The sequence below is a fragment of the Bos taurus genome, chromosome 10, assembly GCF_002263795.3.
Source record: "Bos taurus isolate L1 Dominette 01449 registration number 42190680 breed Hereford chromosome 10, ARS-UCD2.0, whole genome shotgun sequence".
In the NCBI taxonomy this organism is placed as follows: Eukaryota; Metazoa; Chordata; class Mammalia; order Artiodactyla; family Bovidae; genus Bos; species Bos taurus.
This window is the reverse complement of record NC_037337.1, coordinates 96,415,089-96,435,500: the sequence shown is the minus strand read 5'-3', so window position 1 is coordinate 96,435,500 and position 20,412 is coordinate 96,415,089. Positions and strand designations below refer to the sequence as shown.

The 20,412-nt window shown below is 39.6% G+C and overlaps 1 long non-coding RNA gene across 2 annotated transcripts in view; it reads right to left on the bottom strand.

The window, feature by feature from the left end:
- Positions 1 to 20,412, bottom strand: part of LOC132346313 (uncharacterized) — an 85,865-nt gene that overhangs the window by 5,581 nt on the left and 59,872 nt on the right. The window contains exon 3 of one of the 2 annotated variants that reach the window (XR_009496100.1): positions 15,687 to 16,138. The exons of the other annotated variant lie outside the window; for it this stretch is intronic. This is a non-coding gene — a long non-coding RNA (uncharacterized lncRNA). Of the gene's footprint in view, positions 1 to 15,686; positions 16,139 to 20,412 lie in introns of those variants that run through there. 2 annotated transcript variants of the gene reach the window in all.

The following is a 20,412-nucleotide window of genomic DNA, read 5'->3' as shown; positions in this document are numbered from 1 at the left end:
AAGGGCTGTGTGCACAAATTGTATTCTCTTGGGAGACTCTGGTTTGATCCAGGTGAGTGGAAATGCACCTGCTCATTGCCAGCCCTGGCAAGATTTATTTCTCCTGAAGTGGGATTAACAGCTGTCAATTCAGATATCTGCTTGGGAGTGGGGAGCAGTGCATTACCAAAACAGATGCAAAAAACAGGAGGCTGTGTAGTCAAAAAGCAGGCCTGGGAGAGCATAAAGGTGGCCTCTGCTGAGCTAGAGCCACCTTTTTAGCCAGACTAGTTGGGGATTATTAAGATAGGTCTCAGCTACAAAGCCGGGCTACACCTCTCCCCATTCTTTCCACCTCTGTCCAGGGTACCCTCTGACCTCTCAGCCCAGGTAAATCATGGAGTGATAGTTTGTGCCTCTGGAGCTGCAGCAGGTATTCCAGCTTAGTTATCCACAATCTTTCTCATGAAAAGGAACTTATAGACTTCCCTGTGGTCCAGTGGTTAAAAATCCGCCTACCAATGCAGATGATACAGGTTTGATCCCTGGTCAGGAAAGATTTCAAATGCCAAGGGGACAATTAAGCCGGGTGCCACGACTATTGAGCCCAAGCTCTAGAATCTTGTGCTCCTCAACAAGAGAAGCCACCACCATAAAAGATGTGTGCACTTCTACTAGGGAGTAACCCCCGCTTACCACAGCTAGAGAGAGCCTGCACCCAACAGCAAAGGCCCAATGCAGCCCAAAACAAATAGATAAGTAAAAATAAATACAGAGTTTAATAAAAAGATGAACTTACTTATATTATTTGTCTGGGATACTTGGTTTTCCATTTTTCTGACTGCCCTTCAACTATCCTGTTGAACAGCTGCACATCTTTCTGTCTAGCATCTGATTCCTTCTTTGCCTGCCTTTGCTCACTCTTGACCTGCACACCATGTTCTGTCTGTATCTCTTTCTATTAATGAAGCTCCACATTGCTTTAATATCGATCCTAAAGTATTCCGGTATTCTATTTTCTCAAGTCCATTTGACCACTCACTTCTGAGTATTTCTGCTATTCTTTTGTTATCCCTTAGCTCAGGAAAGTCAAATACTGGTGACCTTTACTGTCCCCATCTCCCCTCATGCATCATAGACATTGCTCATCTGCCCCTCCCCCATTGCTCCTTGCTGACCTGACCTCAACTATGGAATTCTTAACACATTTTTTCAGACCGCTCTTGACAGTTAATCAGAGTTGGCACTTGAGATAGAAGCAATTCTCTGTCCTTGCGCTGGTCTAGGCTTGTAGCCAGGCTCCAGGTCCTCAGCCTAGGTCCATGAGTGCTCAACCTTAACCGAGTAAGTACTCAGCAAACATTGGTTAAATGAGCACAAATAATGAGAGAAGGAAACAGTACCAGAAACCTTGGACTCATTTTATAAACTGCAGTGCTGAGATTCAAAGGATAGCTCTAGTACTAACTCCTGTGTTGCCTTGAGAAAAGTTCCTGTCCCTGTGAATTTAGCTGTGAAATGGGCAAATGACAAAACTACCCACTGAGTAGGATTCTTCTGACAAAACCAGATGATATCTGTAAAGGTCTGAGCACGGTACCTGATATTTTATACATCCTTAGCCTGTGGTGGCCTTTACTATTGCTGTCTTTATCAATCAAATGCAATATTCGCGAAAACCTACCATTTGGCAGAGTTTCTTTTTACTGTGAATCTGATTCATTTTAACATTTTCAGTGCCAACCTTTTAAGCACTGGAATAATGGGTTTGCAAAATACACAGAGGGGCCAAGATTTTAAGTCTTCTAAATGCCCAGCAGAGAAGAAACTTGGTCACAAAAAAGAAATTTTCCATCTGAAATGGACTTGGTCTTCACTCTGATGGCTCAGATGGTAAAGAATCTGCTTCCAATGCAGGAGACACAGGATTGATCCCTGGGTCAGGAAGAGCCTCTGGAGAAGAGAATGGCTATGCACTCCAGTAGTCCTCCCTGGAGAATTTCATGGACAGAGGAGACTGAAGAGCTACAGCCCATGACTTCACAAAGAGTTAGACACAACTGAGAACTTTCACTTCACTTCATTTGAAATAAGAAAGGTTTATCTATAGATATATTCATATAAAATCCATAGTTAATGCTGCTGGTTAATTATCTGAAACCAACTGATGCCTGGGGCTGCTTCAGTTGAATTCAGTTCAGTCACACAGTCGTGTCCGACTCTTTGCAACCCCATGAACTGCAGCATGCCAGGCCTCCCTGTCCATCACCAACTCCCGGAGTTCACCCAAACTAATGTCCATCGAGTCAGTGATGCCATCCAGCCATCTCATCCTCTGTCATCCCCTTCTCCTCCTGCCTCCAATCTCTCCCAGCATCAGCGTCTTTTCCAATGAGTCAACTCTCCCCATGAGGTGGCCAAAGTATTGGAGTTTCAGCTTTAGCATCAGTCCTTCCAAAGAACACCCAGGACTGATCTCCTTTAGGATGGACTGGTTGGATCTCCTTGCAGTCCAAGGGACTCTCAAGAGTCTTCTCCAACACCACAGTTCAAAACCATCAATTCTTCAGTGCTCAGCTTTCTTCATAGTCCAACTCTCACATCCATACATGACCACTGGAAAAAACATAGCCTTGACTAGACGGACCTTTGTTGGCAAAGTAATGTCTCTGCTTTTCAATATGCTATCTATTGTTGGTCATAACTTTCCTTCCAAGGAGTAAGCATCTTTTAATTTCATGGCTACAATCGCAATCTGCAGTGATTTTGGAGCCCCCCAAAATAAAGTCTGACACTGTTTCCACTGTTTCCCCATCTATTTCCCATGAAGTGATGGGACCAGATGCCATGATCTTAGTTTTCTGAATGTTGAGCTTTAAGCCAACTTTTTCACTCTTCTCTTTCACTTTCATCAAGAGGCTTTTTAGTTCCTCTTCATTTTCTGCCATAAGGGTGGTGTCATCTGCATATCTGAGGTTATAGATATTTCTTCCAGCCATCTTGATTCCAGCTTGTGCTTCTTCCAGCCCAGCATTTCTCATGATGTACTCTGCATAGAAGTTAAATAAGCAGGGTAACAATATACAGCCTTGACGTACTCCTTTTCCTATTTGGAACCAGTCTGTTGTTCCATGTCCAGTTCTAACTGTTGCTTCCTGACCTGCATACAGGTTTCTGGCTGCTTGTATACATATTAGTATACCAGCATTTGCAAATATGCAAGATATTTCTGATACACATATATTTTGCTATATGTAGTTAGAAACAGAGTTTACTTCCCCCTATGATTTAAATTTAACCATCCAAATGGGTCTACCAGGGGAGGGTAGTAAAACTGACAGTTACACCTGGCTTTGATACCATGTATTATTGACCTGTTCTAAGGATTATGCCTCTGTGCAGTCCTGATTCAAGGGATACTTTGCAAAGATAATGAAGTTGTATTTATTGACCATGCAGCTGGCAGCTTTATGTGAAATACAAATGGCTATTTATACAAAGAAGGTAGGTGCAATTTTAGACTGAAAAATTATACAACCAAGCCAAGGTCTTTTACTCCTCCAGCTGTTTCTGCCATTAATATAAAAACTGTGTTTTTTATGTAGGAGATTCCTAACATGTCATGTTGCTACATTTAGGAGTGTGCCATTAATGGTACCAAAGATGAACTTTTGCCCAAGCTCTGGTGGATTAATTTATTCCTAAATCTAAACAGACAAAAATTCTTAAAGTTACTATGTCTTTATTAAGGACTCTGTAGAAATCATTATGATTATTATTTTGCCTAAATACTGAATTTCTAGTTTTTCTTTCCCTGCTTTTTCCCTAGATTGAGAGTGGAGGAAAAGGAAAAATCAGCAATGCTCTGTTATGTTCCTTTTGGTCAAAATGGAATTTTTTCTATTAAATTTTATTTTATTTTGAAACTTCACAATATCGTATTGGTTTTGCCAAATATCAAAATGAATCCACCACAGGTATACATGTGTTCCCCACCCTGAACCCTCCTCCCTCCTCCCTCCCCATACCATCCCTCTGGGTCGTCCCAGTGCACCAGCCCCAAGCATCCAGTATCGTGCATCGAACCTGGACTGGTGACTCGTTCCACATATGATATTATACATATTTCAATGCCATTCTCCCAAATCATCCCACCCTCTCCCTCTCCCACAGAGTCCAAAAGACTGTTCTATACATCAGTGTCTCTTTTGCTGTCTCGTATACAGGGTTATTGTTACCATCTTTCTAAATTCCATATATATGTGATAGCATACTGTATTGGTGCTTTTCTTTCTGTCTTACTTCACTCTGTATAATAGGCTCCAGTTTCATCCACCTCATTAGAACTGATTCAAATGAATTCTTTTTAATGGCTGAGTAATACTCCATTGTGTATATGTACCATTGCTTTCTTATCCATTCATCTGCTGATGGACATCTAGGTTGCTTCCATGTCCTGGCTATTATAAACAGTGCTGCGATGAACATTGGGGTACATGTGTCTCTTTCCCTTCTGGTTTCCTCAGTGTGTATGCCCAGCAGTGGGATTGCTGGATCATAAGGCAGTTCTATTTCCAGTTTTTTAAGGAATCTCCACACTGTTCTCCATAGTGGCTATACTAGGTTGCATTCCCACTAACAGTGTAAGAGGGTTCCCTTTTCTCCACACCCTCTCCAGCATTTATTGCTTGTAGACTTTTGGATCACAGCCATTCTGACTGGTGTGAAATGGTACCTCATAGTGGTTTTGATTTGCATTTCTCTGATAATGAGTGATGTTGAGCATCTTTTCATGTAAGTCTTCACTAGCTTTTTAAGATTTGCCTGATGAGACTTTAACTATCTCCCCTGGGTAATAATTGATAAATTGAGTTTCTAATGTTGACTTTTTCTACCAAAATTTAATCTATAATTGGATATTTTTGGTATCAGGTCACTGCCTCTATATTTCATCCCTTCTTAGAAACATATACAACTTACAGGACAGAGTATTTCATTTTCTTATTTGTAGATTCCATAATACAAGTATTGCATACACATTTCTGAGTCTAGGGAAACATTCTTCTTGAGGGAAAATTGCTCTTTGGTACTAATTGCAAATATATGATTTGACAAAATCTACCTAGAGAAATAAAGGAATAATTTAAATGGCCTGAAAGCTCAGGCTCAGCTATAAGCTTCTATAAAATGGAAAAAGAAGGAGAAATTATGTTCTATAGAGAATAGAGTTTCAACTTGTAACTTCAGTGCTAAGTATAACAGACATTCAAATGATGACAATAATAGGATACTAATAGGAATGTGCATGCCCCAAGGCTGCTACATGACATCACCACTGTCCTTTCAATTACGTGGGCCATAGCTCTAATGTACTGTCTGTAAGTGGTACATGACTGATTAAACATATTTTTCTGAATATTTTAGTGCAGCTAGGATTCAATAAAGAAGATTTCATTTTATCTACTAGAGGTAAACATATCTGAATTCACAAGACCAAACCCATTAAAATCTGAATGATTTTGCAAGCATCACATGCTTTATCAATCTAGGTGTAAGAAACAAGTTTGGAAATTCCTGGAAAATTGAGCACATTTCTAGATTTTCTCCAAGGACTGACAGCCTAAATGCCTAATTGGAAGTCTAAGATCAATAACTATTTACCCACTTATTATCCCTGTCTCTAATCAATGGGAGTGTAACTGGTGAATACATTTCAATTCTTTTTGATCCAAATGGTTATGGATTTGCTCATCAAAACAAAATGTTCCACCTCAGTGACAGACTGAAGATGACATAATTTCTCAGATGATTAATTTCATCAACACTCACTTGATATAGCTGTTCAGGCAATATGGGGAAAGCTTGGTATTCTATAAAATACATCCCAGATGAATCCAAATTAAAAACAAAATGATTCTGGAATTATTTAAGTGGATATTTTAGCACTGGAGACTTTGAGCAAATTAAGACTGTACGTACAACACAAGTTTTCTAAACCATTCTCTATGGATGGACGGTTCTTCTACTAGACTTCCCTGAGGTCAGTCGTACAGCCACAGCCATCTAGTGGTTCAGTTGAGGCTTTTTGGTCTAAAATGGCTTCAGTCACACAAATTGCATTTGGTGTTGGCTATTGTTATCCGATCTAGGGGTTTTATTTTGCAAAGTTTGCCTGTGTTTCATAAGATTTCTCAACCTCCAGCAGGCTAAAGTGGGCTTCTTCACATGGTGAACCCAGGGCAATGCTCTAGAACACAGAAACTGAAGGTGTGAAGTCCTTGTAAGCCTAGGTTTGGAGTTCTCACAAGATCACCTCGATAACACTCTTTTGGTTAAAGTAAATCATAAGGCTAACCCAGATTCAGGGAATGGAGAGGTGGATTCCCTCTTTTGATGAAAGAAAATATCAAGTATCATTGAAACTGGCCATGCAGTATAACGATGGTATAGATTACTATGGCCACCTTTGACAGCCAGTCTGCCTTAGACAGTAATAAATGTTTTGGAGAAGATAAAGAAGGGATGAAGGTCAGTCAGTTCAGTCACTCAGTCGTGTCCAACTCTTTGTGACCCCATGAATCGCAGCATGCCAGGCCTCCCTGTCCATCACCAACTCCCGGAGTTCACTCAGACTCACGTCCATCGAGTCAGTGATGCCATCCAGCCATCTCATCCTCTGTCGTCCCCTTCTCCTCCTGCCCCTAATCCCTCCCAGCATCAGAGTCTTTTCCAATGAGTCAACTCTTCGCATGAGGTGGCCAAAGTACTGGAGTTTCAGCTTCAGCATCATTCCTTCCAAAGAAATCCCAGGACTGATCTTTAGAATGGACTGGTTGGATCTCCTTGCAGTCCAAGGGACTCTCAAGAGTCTTCTCCAACACCACAGTTCGAAAGCATCAATTCTTCGGCACTCAGCTTTTTTCACAGTCCAACTCTCACATCAATACATGACCACTGGAAAAACCATAGCCTTGACTAGATGGACCTTTGCTGGTAAAGTAATGTCTCTGCTTTTGAATATGCTATCTAGTTTGGTCATAACTTTTCTTCCAAGGAGTAAGCATCTTTTAATTTCATGGCTGCAGTCACCATCTGCAGTGATTTTGGAGCCCAAAAAAATAAAGTCTGACACTGTTTCCACTGTTTCCCCATCTATTTCCCATGAAGTGATGGGACCAGATGCCATGATCTTTGTTTTGTGAATGTTGAGCTTTAAGCCAGCTTTTTCACTCTCCACTTTCACTTTCATCAAGAGGCTTTTGAGTTCCTCTTCACTTTCTGCCATAAGGGTGGTGTCATCTGCATATCTGAGGTTATTGATATTTCTCCCAGCAATCTTAATTCCAGCTTGTGCTTCTTCCAGCCCAGTGTTTCTCATGATGTACTCTGCATATAAGTTAAGTAAGCAGGGTGACAATATACAGCCTTGACGTACTCCTTTTCCTATTTGGAACCAGTCTGTTGTACCATGTCCAGTACTAACTGTTGTTTCCTGACCTGCATATAGGTTTCTCAAGAGGCAGGTCAGGTGGTCTGGTATTCCCATAACTTTCAGAATTTTCCACAGTTTATTGTGATCCACACAGTCAAAGGCTTTGGCATAGTAGGGGATGCCAAATTGACAGGAAGGAATCTGGATTATAACTAAGAAGTAGTATATGTGGGGGAACTTGAAGGGAGCAGTGGAGCAAGGCATGTGGTTGTCTAATGGAAGTCATAGCCGTCTGTATTTCTGCACTGAGAGGACTGCAAAGGTCCCGAGAGAGGCCTGTGTTTGGATGACTCAAAGGAAAACAGGATGGCCAAACTGGTTGGCCTGGAGTGATCTAGGGGAAAACAGCAGAGAAAGAAGTCGAAGTTATAAATGTGGATAAATATGAGCCACTGAAAGCCTTTTTGCCTTTATTTGTGTGACATGGAAAGACATTTGAGAGCTTTAATGAGAGGAGTGAAACAAATAAAATTCTCAAGTTTTCACTATGATTGAAAGTAAATTATTGGAGGCAAGGATAAAAACAGAATGATTAATTATGAGGACACTTCATCATTCAATAAAATGTAATTATTTCTCGGATCAGTTTCATACTAGTGATTATAATTCTGAATGTATTTAAAATATAATAAAGTATTGGCCCTTTGACTTTGCGGATCAGTCAAAGCCTTTGACTGTGTGGATCACAATAAACTGTGGAAAATTCTGAAGGAGATAGGAATACCAGACCACCTGACCTGCCTCTTGAGAAACCTATATGCAGGTCAGGAAGCAACAGTTAGAACTGGACATGGAACAACAGACTGGTTCCAAATAGGAAAAGGAGTACGTCAAGGCTGTATATTGTCACCCTGCTTATTTAACTTATATGCAGAGTACATGGTGAGAAACACTGGGCTGGAAAAAGCACAAGCTGGAATCAAGATTGGCGGGAGAAATATCAATAACCTCAGATATGCAGATGACACCACCCTTATGGCAGAAAGTGAAGAGGAACTAAAAGCCTTCTGATGAAAGTGAAAGAGGAGGCTTAAAAAGCTGGCCTAAAGCTCAACATTCAGAAAACTAAGATCATGGCATCTGGTCCCATCACTTCATGGCAAATAGATGAGAAAACAGCTGAAACAGTGGCAGACTTTATTTGGGGTGGGGGGTGGGGGGAGGCTCCCAAATCACTGCAGATGGTAACTGCAGCCATGAAATTAGACACTTGCTCCTTGGAAGAAAAGCTATGACCCACCTAGACAGCATATTAAAAAGCAGAGACATTACTTTGCCAAAAAAGGTCTGTCTAGTCAAGGCTATGGCTTTTCCAATGGTCATGTATGGATGTGAGACTTGGACTATAAAGAATGTTGAGAACAGAAGAACTGATGCTTTTGAACTGTGGTGTTGGAGAAGACCCTTGAGAGTCCATCTTAAAGGAAATCAGTCCTGAATATTCATTGGAAGGACTGATTTTGAAGCTGAAACTCCAATACTTTGGCCACATGATGCAAAGAACTGACTTATTGGAAAAGACCCTGATGCTGGGAAAGTTTGAAGGTGGGAGAAGGGAAGGGAACAGCAGAGCATGAGATGGTTGGATGGCATCACTGACTCGATGGACATGAGTTTGAGTAAACTCTGGGAATTGGTGATGGGCAGGGAGGCCTGGCGTGCTGTAGTCCATGGGGTCACAAAGAGTTGGAACATGACTGAGCGACTGAACTGAACTGAAAATATTGAGAAGATATTCAGATACAAAGTGAATATTTAGAGAGAAGATTGAGGAAGAAGGGGGTTTCATTCATATGTTGGAGTTTGCTTTTAGATATTATCTTAGCTTGGGGTCTCTAGAAAGTTGAATCAGTTACTTAAACACGAGCAATGAATGGTAAGTGGGATTAAGGAAGTAAAAGTGAACATGGAGCGGAGGGACAGGGAAAGATTCACTACATTACTGAATTGCTACCTCTAAAGAATGCACTTTCCTTAATCTGAGGGAAGTCCTGAAATACATCACAGGGCAGTCTAGTCTTAAGGGAGGAAAGATTAATTATTCATCCATTGGCTGCCATTCAGTTTTGGCCCTGGGATGTTAACTTCTTAGGAGTATGATTTCTGAAATTGTACAAATTAGAGTTGAGTAGCTTCCATGGAAGTCTGTTTATCAAATCAAGAGAAGCTATTGGAGTTGGAAGCCTCTTCTTCCAAAACACATTTTTTGATGTCTTCATTAACCTCACTAGGCATTAGAAACCCCTTCAAGGTCTCTACAAATATGAATGCATGAGCTTTAGTGAAGAAGCAGCTTTCCATGATTGATAGTCTTCATTACCCATCTCTATCTCCTTTCTAGATTCCCTTTGATTTCTATCAGTAGTTCATTGGATGTGTGTTGCTTGACTGAGAAATTGATTCAGATCTTCAAGCTCAAGGAGTCTGAACCCTTAGTCGCCTTGTCTCTCTTGAATCATGTACCATATAATTGACCTAAATGTTCTAGCTAGGGGGTCTGAACACCATTTCTGGCTGCTATTTCAATATATATAAATATGATTTATATATAATACATTAAATATAAAATCAGATTGGTTATAATCTTTGCAGCTAAAGATGGAGAAGCTCTATACAGTCAGCAAAAACAAGACTGGGAGCTGACTGTGGCTCAGATCATGAACTCCTTATTGCCAAATTCAGATTTAAATTGAAGAAAGTAGGGGAAATCACTAGACCATTCAGGTATGACCTAAGTCAAATCCCTTATGATTTTACAGTGGAAGTGAGAAATGGATTCAAGGGTCGTGATGTTGTACAGGAGGCAGTGATCAAACCATCCCCCAAAAAATAAATGCAAAAAGGCAAAATGGTTTTCTGATGAGGCCTTGCAAATAGCTGAGAAAAGAAGAGAAGTGAAAAGCAAAGAAGAAAAGGAAAGGTATACCCCTTTGAATGCTGAGTTCCAAAGAATAGCAAGGAGAGATAAGAAAGCCTTTCTCAGTGATCAGTGCAAAAAAATAGAGGAAAACAATAGAATGGGAAAGACTAGAGATCTATTCAAGAAAATTAGAGATAACAAGGGAATATTTCATGCAACGATGAGCACAATAAAGGACGGAAAGTGTATGGACATAACAGAAGCAGAAGATATTAAGAAAAGGTAGCCAGAATACACAGAAAAACTATACAAAAAAGATCTTCATGATCCAGATAACCACAATGGTGTGATCACTCACCTAGAGCCAGACATCCTGGAATGTGAAGTCAAGTGGGCCTTAGGAAGTGTCACTATGAACAAAGCTAGTGCAGGTGATGGAATTTCAACTGAGCTATTTCAAATCCTAAAAGATGATGCTGTGAAAGTGCTGCACTCAATATGCCAGCAAATTTGGAAAACTCAGCAGTGGCCACAGGACTGGAAAAGGTCAGTTTTCATTCCAATCCCAAAGAAAGGTAATGACAAAGAATGTTCAAACTACTGTACAATTGCACTCATCTCACACAGTAGCAAAGTAATGCTCAAAATTCTCTAAGCCAGTCTTCAGCAGTTCGTGAATCATGAAACTCCAGATGTTCAAGCTGTCTTTAGGAAAGAGAGAGGAACCAGAGATCAAATTGCCAACATCCACTGGATCATCGAAAAAGCAAGAGAGTTCCAAAAATCACAGCAGATGGTGACTGCAGCCATGAGGTTAAAAGACACTTGCTCCTTGGAAGAAAAGTTATGACCAATCTAGACAGGTTATTAAAAAGCAGAGGCATTACTTTGCCAACAAAGGTCTGTCTAGTCAAGGCTATGGTTTTTCCAGTTGTCATATATGGTTGTGAGAGTTGGACTATAAAGAAAGCTGAGCACTGAAGAATTGATGATTTTGAACTGTGGTGTTGGAGAAGACTCTTGATAGTCCCTTGGACAGTAAGGAGATCCAACGAGTCAATCCTAAAGGAAATCAGTCCTGGTTATTCATTGGAATGACTGATGCTGAAGCTGAAACTCCAATACTTTGGCTATACAATGCAAAGAACCAACTCATTGGAAAAGTCCCTGATGCTTGGAAAGATTGAGGACAGGAGGGGAAGGGGATGACAGAGGATGAGATGGCTGATGGCATCACCTACGTGAGTATGAGTAGGTTTCAGGAATTGGTGATGGACAGGGAGGCCTGGTGTGCTGTAGTCCATGAGCTCACAAAGCGTCAGACATGACTGAGCAACTGAACTGTATTGAACTGAACTGATTTCAATGTATAATATATATTGCATTGTGGACAACAGTATTGTCCCTGGGCTAATGCCTTAATTGAGGTTTTAATTAGACTCTTTACTGTACTATTGAGTTGTTTATTTCTGGGAAATGCCACAGAAGATAGTAAGTGGAATCCATGAGAGAAAATAAAATCCATGCATTTCATAACTTTCAAAATTTTCTATATAAATCCCTGGAAATTGTCATAGTAAACCTGCATGATTTCTCTGGATAAGAAATTATAATACCTGAATGCTACTCCTATTCTGTCAAAACTATCTCTGTAATCTTAAGGGAGTGGTTGAATTCTAAGATTCAGTTGTTGTATTCTAATATTCTTCATCTCTAAATTGGGGAAGTTGGACTTATAATCACGAAAATCTCTTCCAAATATAGTATTTGTTGATTTTATTCTTAATAAATATCACAGAATATCTATATTACTTGAGAAATTATGCTAAATGTCTTATATGTATTTTCTCTTTTAATCCCCAAGTAAATCTTATTTAATCCCAAAATTCTTACTGAATCTTTGAGGTAACTAGTTATACTAGAGTATAGATAAGAACATTGAGCAATACATGTTCAATTACATGCCCCAAATAACGTAACTAAATAACTGTTGAGCCAAGGTTTGACCTCAAATTTGGATTCAGAATCTTTATTTTTAGTTACAGTGCTATCCTAAGTCAAGATTTCTAAACAAGACTGTTGTTAATAATAAAATATTTCCTTGTATGTGAAAAAGGAGTTGCTTGTTAATGCTTGTCATTGTAGTTATTGGTATTGGGAGAAACCTCAAAATAAAGTCTAGTTAAAAAGAAAGCCTTTCAAGTTGAAACTAACATGATGTAACTTTTGTTCTTAAGGGCTTTCGGAGAAAAACATTTTATTTCTTTTACCTCTTAAACGAGCCTAGTTATTTTTCTCTCTTTTTAGGTTTCAATTTTTCATAATATGGAGTCTCAGTTATGTTTATGATACTTCACTCTTCAGGCAGGCCATAATTCTCTCTTTGAGCACAAAAAATTTTTTTCTGAAAGCTGGTGTTCTCATTTTACCTGCCTGGAATGAATTTATGCGTACATTTGACCAGAAAGAAACACTCTAGATGATAAATCTGACGCCCCCTGTTCCAGTGACCTACTCGTTGCTTTCAGTGGTTTCTAACACAAATAATAGGCCTTCATGCACCAAAAAAATATTTCTTTTCTAAGAACCGTGGTCTCAGTACTCTTTCTGAGTCATATAGAAATGACTATGCCCATGTGTCTTAGAGACAGTCCACCTTACACGCTTAGCTTCCAACGTAGTTAGCCTATCATTGATGTCCTCTACCTTCGCTACTTTAAAAATCTGTCTTATGATATACTACTTAGAATTTAGTATCACTGGATGCCATTTTATTATCTCCTTCATGTTCCTAACTTCCTCATAGTCTTTTCTATAACAATTATTTTTCTGATCTGAATTATGTTCCAGCCTCTCCCAATTTAATGTTATCAGAAAATTTCATTAACATGCTGTCTGTACTTTCTTACAGATCATTAGTACCAAACCTGAAGAGGTCCACTAGGTATTTCCCCCAGAAGGCTCTACAGCCTATTAGTCATTATCTTTTACTTATGATCTTTTAGCTCATTTTTAATTCAAGCAACTGTGTTATTCCCCAGGCCAATTTCAACAGAATTTACAAGGAAAGCTACAGGAACCTGGTGCTCTCAAGGTCTTAATATGTATTTTAAAGAATCTCTGTATATATCTTATACTGCACTTATACATTGCCTAGCTGCCGCTGCTGCTGCTAAGTCGCTTCAGTCGTGTCCGACTCTGTGCGACCCCATAGACGGCAGCCCATGAGGCTCCCCCGTCCCTGGGATTCTCCAGGCAAGAATGCTGGAGTGGGTTGCCATTTCCCTCTCCAATGCATGAAAGTGAAAAGTGAAAGTGAAGTCGCTCAGTCGTGTTCGACTCTTTGCAACACATTGCCTAGCAGATCAGTTATAAACTTCGTGAAATGCCCATTTAAGATCCTCTTAAATTGCTTATCCTTTCTTTTTTTTTTTTTTTAGAACTTATACTTATAAGCTAAGATTTATCAAATGCCCAGTAGAGTCCATCTTCTCATGCAATGGTTCACTCTGCAAATTGCTTTGGCTAATTTTTTTTCACCTAGAATACCATCTTTTGTATGTTTAGCCAGACCTTCTAACCTTTCCTACTACATTCAGAAATTATCTGGGTTTTGAATTATTTGTCTTTCCATTATTTTATTTGTACAAAAATTATTCATTCCTTCAGAGCAGTAACAATAGTGTCTTATTAACCATCCGATTATCTGTTTTAAGGCCAAACACCCAACCAATAGATAAACAATAAATTCTTGGGCATAGTCACTATTTCAATCACTTTTAGAAGGATTTGTGCTTATATTATTATGTGGTTTTGTCTTTAATGATAAACAAGTAAATGATCCCCATGTGATAAATAATGTCTTGGGTTTTGCAGTTCTGGATTGAATGGCTTCAGGATAAACAAAATCATAAATTTGTGCTGTTATTTAAGTTTTCTCAGCTTGATTTTCCTCAATGGTAAGTTTTTGATTATACAATTGACTCATAGAATTATTGTGAGCATCAATTGAGATAATGTCAGTCAATAACTTTTGTTTCTTTCAAAAGCATGATCAGTCTTTAAAATTGCATTACCTATTTTTTCCCTCTTTTCGGGCATAGACTAAACTGTTGTTTTTTGTTTTCTGAATCTGCTATGAATAATAAGCCTCCCATTTATATTCTCATACACCACTCAGACCCTACTGGCATTGAAAACAGCCTTTAAAACCTACATTGAAATTTGTACTAAGCTATTCTCTAGTCACATGATTTGGAGTAACTAACTTCTCATAACACAGTTCCATTACATAAAGAGGAAGAATATTAATAATGTCCATCTCAAGGGGGTGTGCTGAGCTTTAAAGGAGAAAATGAATCACAAGTGTGAAGCCCAGTGCCTATAATAGAGGTGCAGAATATCAGGCCTTTTCACAGGGACCATGAGATGGAGAATGAAGATCATCTACACTCCTTGGTCTCACTTCAGTTCTTGGTTCTTTCCTCCTTCTCCTGAGCCTTGATTTTCAGAGTGGGTTGCCATGCTTTCCTCCAGGGCATCTTTCCAACCCAGGGATGGAACCCAGGTCTCCTGCATTGCAGGCAGATTCTCTACCAGCTGAGCCACCAGGGAAGCCCTTGCAAACCGAGAGACTAAGCCTGATTGGCTTGACTGATTTCATTTTTCTACCAAACGATTGACATGTGCTTAGCCTCGGCTCCCAGTATTTCTATATGGAGATGACATGCACACTCGATGGGAGTAGGACGCCACCGCTGTGTCCATGCTAGATCGTCTACACTCCCCCACCCCCACCAGCAAGGTACTTTGACAAACAGAGTAAATAACGTTACATCTTTGAGAAAGCCACTCCTTCCACAATTTGACTTAACTTTCTAGAAACACAATTTAATGATTCATATGAATTACTGTTTTATTAACCTCAAATAAAGACAGTTAAAAAAATAAAGTCTCTAGCTAACTCTAATGATCCCACAGGAAACCAGATTCATACTTTGAAATGCCATTCTTCTAAGAACTTAAACCTGGGGTCATTTTATCTTAGTCTTCCATCCACTTGGGCGTTACTATTTCTCCCTATGAAGTAATTCATCTCCCTCCTCTGACTCAGACAACATTAATATCACCAGTAACAGCACAATTAGCTTTTATTGTGTGGTATTTTTCTAAGATTGGATTATTATAAATGACAAACAATTTAACACAAGGGGCACATACTTGATAACATTTAGGGCAGTAGGGTGTTATTCTGTTTATATCCTTCTTAACACAAAGAACTGAATAATGAAGCTCAGTGAAATCCCCCAGTGTGCAAGGGCAATACAAGTTTATTTGATCTATAAACATTCACAGAATATCCAAAAATGTGTCTAGTAACACAAATAATGCTCTCCAAAAATTTAGTTCTATATTTGGCCACATCAAAAGTTTATAAGGTAGCCCCGTGAGCCGATCAATGTGTTAGGATGATAGATGCGCAGCTGTTACTTGACTTTGAGGAATCTGCAATTAGTTTATTAACTTTGTTCATTTATTTTGCCTGTGAAAGTCAACCCACAAACACTGAGAGATTGACAGCTACAGTTCTAGATGAGTTGTCCTTGTGTTGGTGAAAGACATGATGATCTCTTAAACCTGAATGCATTTATGTGACTGTTACAGGCAGAATGGTGTGGTGACTAGGCATCATTCACCTCTATATACTTGATTATTTTTTAGATGGGAGTCGGCTTGAATCCTTTTAGTAGAAGGGTCCTTTCTTTTGCTGGGCTCTTGGAAATTAAACCTTGAATTTTATATATCAACTGTGAAAAAAAAAAAGACAAGTGGATTTGAATAATAGAATGAGAAGAACGTGGATTTCTCAGGGACAATCTCAGCAGAAGAGGATGGGAGGAGACAGAGCTAAGTTCAGTCCAGTTCAGTCACTCAGTAGTGTATGACTCTTTGCGACCCCATGAATTGCAGCACACCAGGCCTCCCTGTCCATCACCAACTCCCGGAGTTCACCCAAACTCATGTCCATCGAGTCGGTGATGCCATCCAGCTATCTCACCCTCTGTTGTCCCCTTCTCTTCCTGCCCCCAATCTCTCCCAGTATCAGAGTCTTTTCCAATGAGTCAACTCTTTGCATGAGGTGGCCAAAGTACTATAGTTTCAGCTTTAGCATTATTCCTTCTAAAGAACACCCAGGACTGATCTCTTTAGAATGGACTGGTTGGATCTCCTTGCAGTCCAAGGGACTCTCAAGAGTCTTCTCCAACACCACAGTTCAAAAGCATCAATTCTTCGTCACTCAGCTTTCTTCACAGTCCAAATTTCACACCATACAGAGCTAAAGAAGATGTCAAAACTGCAGAAGCCCAAGTGCCACGTGAACTTCCTTCATGACTCTCTCAAGATCATCCAAAACAAAGAAAAAGAACAACACACAGTAAAACTTACAAATACACAATGTGGTTGAATAGTGGGGAAGTATCCAAAAGCTGAATTCACTATCCAAGATGGCATGCAATGTGATTTGCAGAAGCTGGACTAAAAGCATATGGCCAAGAAGAGAAAACCTGATGGACATTCGGACTCCTGAGATTAATCTGGAGATGGGATGATGAACTTCCAGAGGTCACATTTTTGGAATCTAAGTTAAAATAAATTTCTTGGCATCAGGGGGCAAGTTCTTCTTCTCCTTCTTCCCTCTCAGTAGAATTATTGGAAAACATATATATATATATATATATATATATATATATACATACATACATATATACTCATATATATGTATATATGAGTATCCATATATGCTTCTATATAGCATATAATATAGAGTTTATTATATGCATTCTATATATTATGTTTTATGTATTCAAAAACAAATCAGAAATGATTCAATGAAAGTTTTAGTATTCTGAATAGAATGAGAGGCTTATCAGGAAATGCTTCCCAGATGTAGTAGCCTTGAACCACAAATAAAATTTGGCCATGAGGAATTTATAGACAGGGCACTCCAGGTGGAAAAAATAACGTGAGCAAAAGCTTTAGTGTTCCCCTGTGTGAAACCATTGTAAAACTGAACTAGACAAGTGTATCTTGATTCCATGAAGGGCTTGCTGTGTTTTTAGACAACTCTTTGGATATTAGACGCATAGAGTTTTTCCCAGTTTTTATTTAATAATTTCAAGATTAAGGAATTTTAAGATTGAGATGTGACTGAGCTGTCAGTCACTTTCAGCAGCTTGGAATAAGAAAGTGTCTGCACTGAACTGAAGCCTAACTTAGTGCTGTGTTGTTTGGCTGAAAAGAGTTTTATATCATCTCAAGAATCTCCAGTCTTGATTACTCTGTCTCTAGCTGTTGCTTTTTCCTCCCCCACCAGGCAGGTGTAGGATAAACTGTAGAGAATGTCTGACCTTCATACCAAATAGGCCCCAGATAAGTTCGGAGAAGGCAATGGCACCCCACTCCAGTACTCTTGCCTGGCAAATCCCATGGACGGAGGAGCCTGGTAGGCTGCAGCCCATGGGGTCGCTAGGAGTCGGACACAACTGAGCAATTTCACTTTCACTTTTCACTTTCATGTATTGGAGAAGGAAATGGCAACCCACTCCAGGGTTCTTGCCTGGAGAATCCCAGGGATGGGGGAGACTGGTGGGCTGCCGTCTATGGGGTCGCACAGAGTCGGACACGACTGAAGCGACCTTCTTATAAAAAGATGTAACACAGTAACCTGGAGTTAATTGGTTTACAATCACATTGTCCATAAACTTCTGTGCAAATATAATGTCACTCTTCACTTGTGACTAATAAACATACAGTGCTCAGACACTCAGTAATGTTCTGATTTTTGGGACCCCACGGACGAGAGCCTAGGAGGTTCCTCTGTCCATGGGATTCTCCCAGGAAGAATACTGGAGGGGTTCCATTTCCTATCCCAAGAAATCTTCCTGACCCAGGGATCACACCCACATCTCTTTCGTTCCCTGCATTGGCGGGCGGGCTCCTTACCACTACTGTCACCTGGGGAGCTCAGTAAACGTACAAATGAATGCTGTCTCAGCTAGTATAAGCTAAAAATAAAAGCACTTGGAAGAAAGTTCCAGAAGTTTATACTGATTCAGTTCAGTTCAGTCGCTCAGTTGTGTCCTACTCTTTGCGACCCCATGGAATGCAGCACGCCAGGCTTCCCTGTCCATCACCAACTCCTGGAACCTACTCAAACTCATGTCCATCACGTTGGTGATGCCATCCAACCATCTCATCCTCTATCGCCCCCTTCTGCTCCCGCCTTCAATCTTTCCCAGCATCAGGATCTTTTCCAAAGAATCAGTTCTTCACATCATGTGGCCAAAGTATTGGAGTTTCAGCTTCAGTCCTTCCAGTGAATATTCAGGACTGATTTCCTTTAGGATGAACTGGTTGGATCTCCTCAAGCGTCTTCTCCAACATCACAATTCAAAAGCATCAATTGTTCAACACTCAGCTTTCTTTATAGCCCAACTCTCATATCCATACATGACTATTGGAAAAAAACATAGCTTTGACTAGATGGACATTTGTTGGCAAAGTAGTGTCTCTGCTTTTCAATATGCTGTCTAGGTTAGTTATAGATTTTCATCCAAGGAGCAAATGTCTTTTAATTTCATGGCTGCAGTCAGCATCTGCAGTGATTTTGGAGCCCCCCAGAAATAAATGATTATTCAAAGAAATTATATATACTACTAGCAGGTCAACATTTACTGAAATCTTACCTCGCACCAGGCACTATGCTGAGCATTTACATGTACTTCAGTGATTTGTAATTCTACCACCCTAGCCCATTTTTCTATTAGGAAAAATAAAATACTAAAATATCATCCCTATTAATGGTACAGATATAGCCATATTTTCACAACTTATCACATATAATTTACCTTGCAAACTTTAATCATTTATTTCTATAGCATCTCTACTATATTAACTCTTTGATTTTATTATCCTCACTTTTGTTTTATTTTTTTATCTTCTTATATGTTTATTATTATTATTATTTTTACTTTACAATAGTGTATTGGTTTTGCCATACATCAACATGCATCCGCCACAGGTGTACACGTGTTCCGCATCCTGACTTCCCATGGGATTTTCCAGGCAAGGGGACTGGAGTGGGTTGCCATTGCCTTCTCCAACTAAGAAATAGAAAAGCCAAATCATTTGCTCCAGATGACCTATCTAACAGGTGACATAACAGAACTGAAACCCTGGTAAATTGATTTCAGAAACTATATTCAGCTCAGCAAACCTTTTCTGTAACGAGTCAGATAATAAATATTTTAGCTTTTGAGACCTGACAGTCACTATCATAACTCAACTCAGCTGTTGTTGCACAAAAGCATCCACATGTAAAGGAATGCATGTGCCTGTGTTCCAATAAAACTTTATTTATACAAACAAGGATTGGACAAGACTTGTTTCATGGCCTGTAGTTTATCAGCCTCTATTCTAGAACTGTAGTAGTACATGCTGATATATGGAACGATTTAATGTAGATCCTAAACAGCATATTAAAAAGCAGGGATATTACTTGGTTGACTAAGGGCCATTTAGTCAAAGCTATGGTTTTTCCAGTAGTCATGTATGCATGTGAGGGCTTGACCATAAAGAAAGCTGAGCACTGAAGATTTGATACTTTTAAACTGTGGTGTTGGAGAAGACTCTAGAGAGTCCCTTGGGCAGCAAGGAGATCAAACCAGTCAATCCTAAAGGAAATCAATCCTTAATATTCATTGAAAGGACTGATGCTGAAGCTCCAATACTTCGGTCACCTGATGGGAAGAACTGATTCATTAGAAAAGACCCTGATGCTGGGAAAGATTGAAGGCAGGAGAAGGGGATGACAGGGCATGAGATGGGAAGTAGTGGGATTTTAAAGTAAATAATGACTGGGAAATTCCCTGGATGTCAGTGGTTAAGACTCTGTGCTTCCAATGCAAGTGCTGAGGGTTTGACCCTGGTCAGGGAGATAAGAGACCCCATGTGGTGTGACCAAATTAACAAACATTTTTTTTTAAAGTAGATAATGACTTAATCACAATTGTTTTTCATG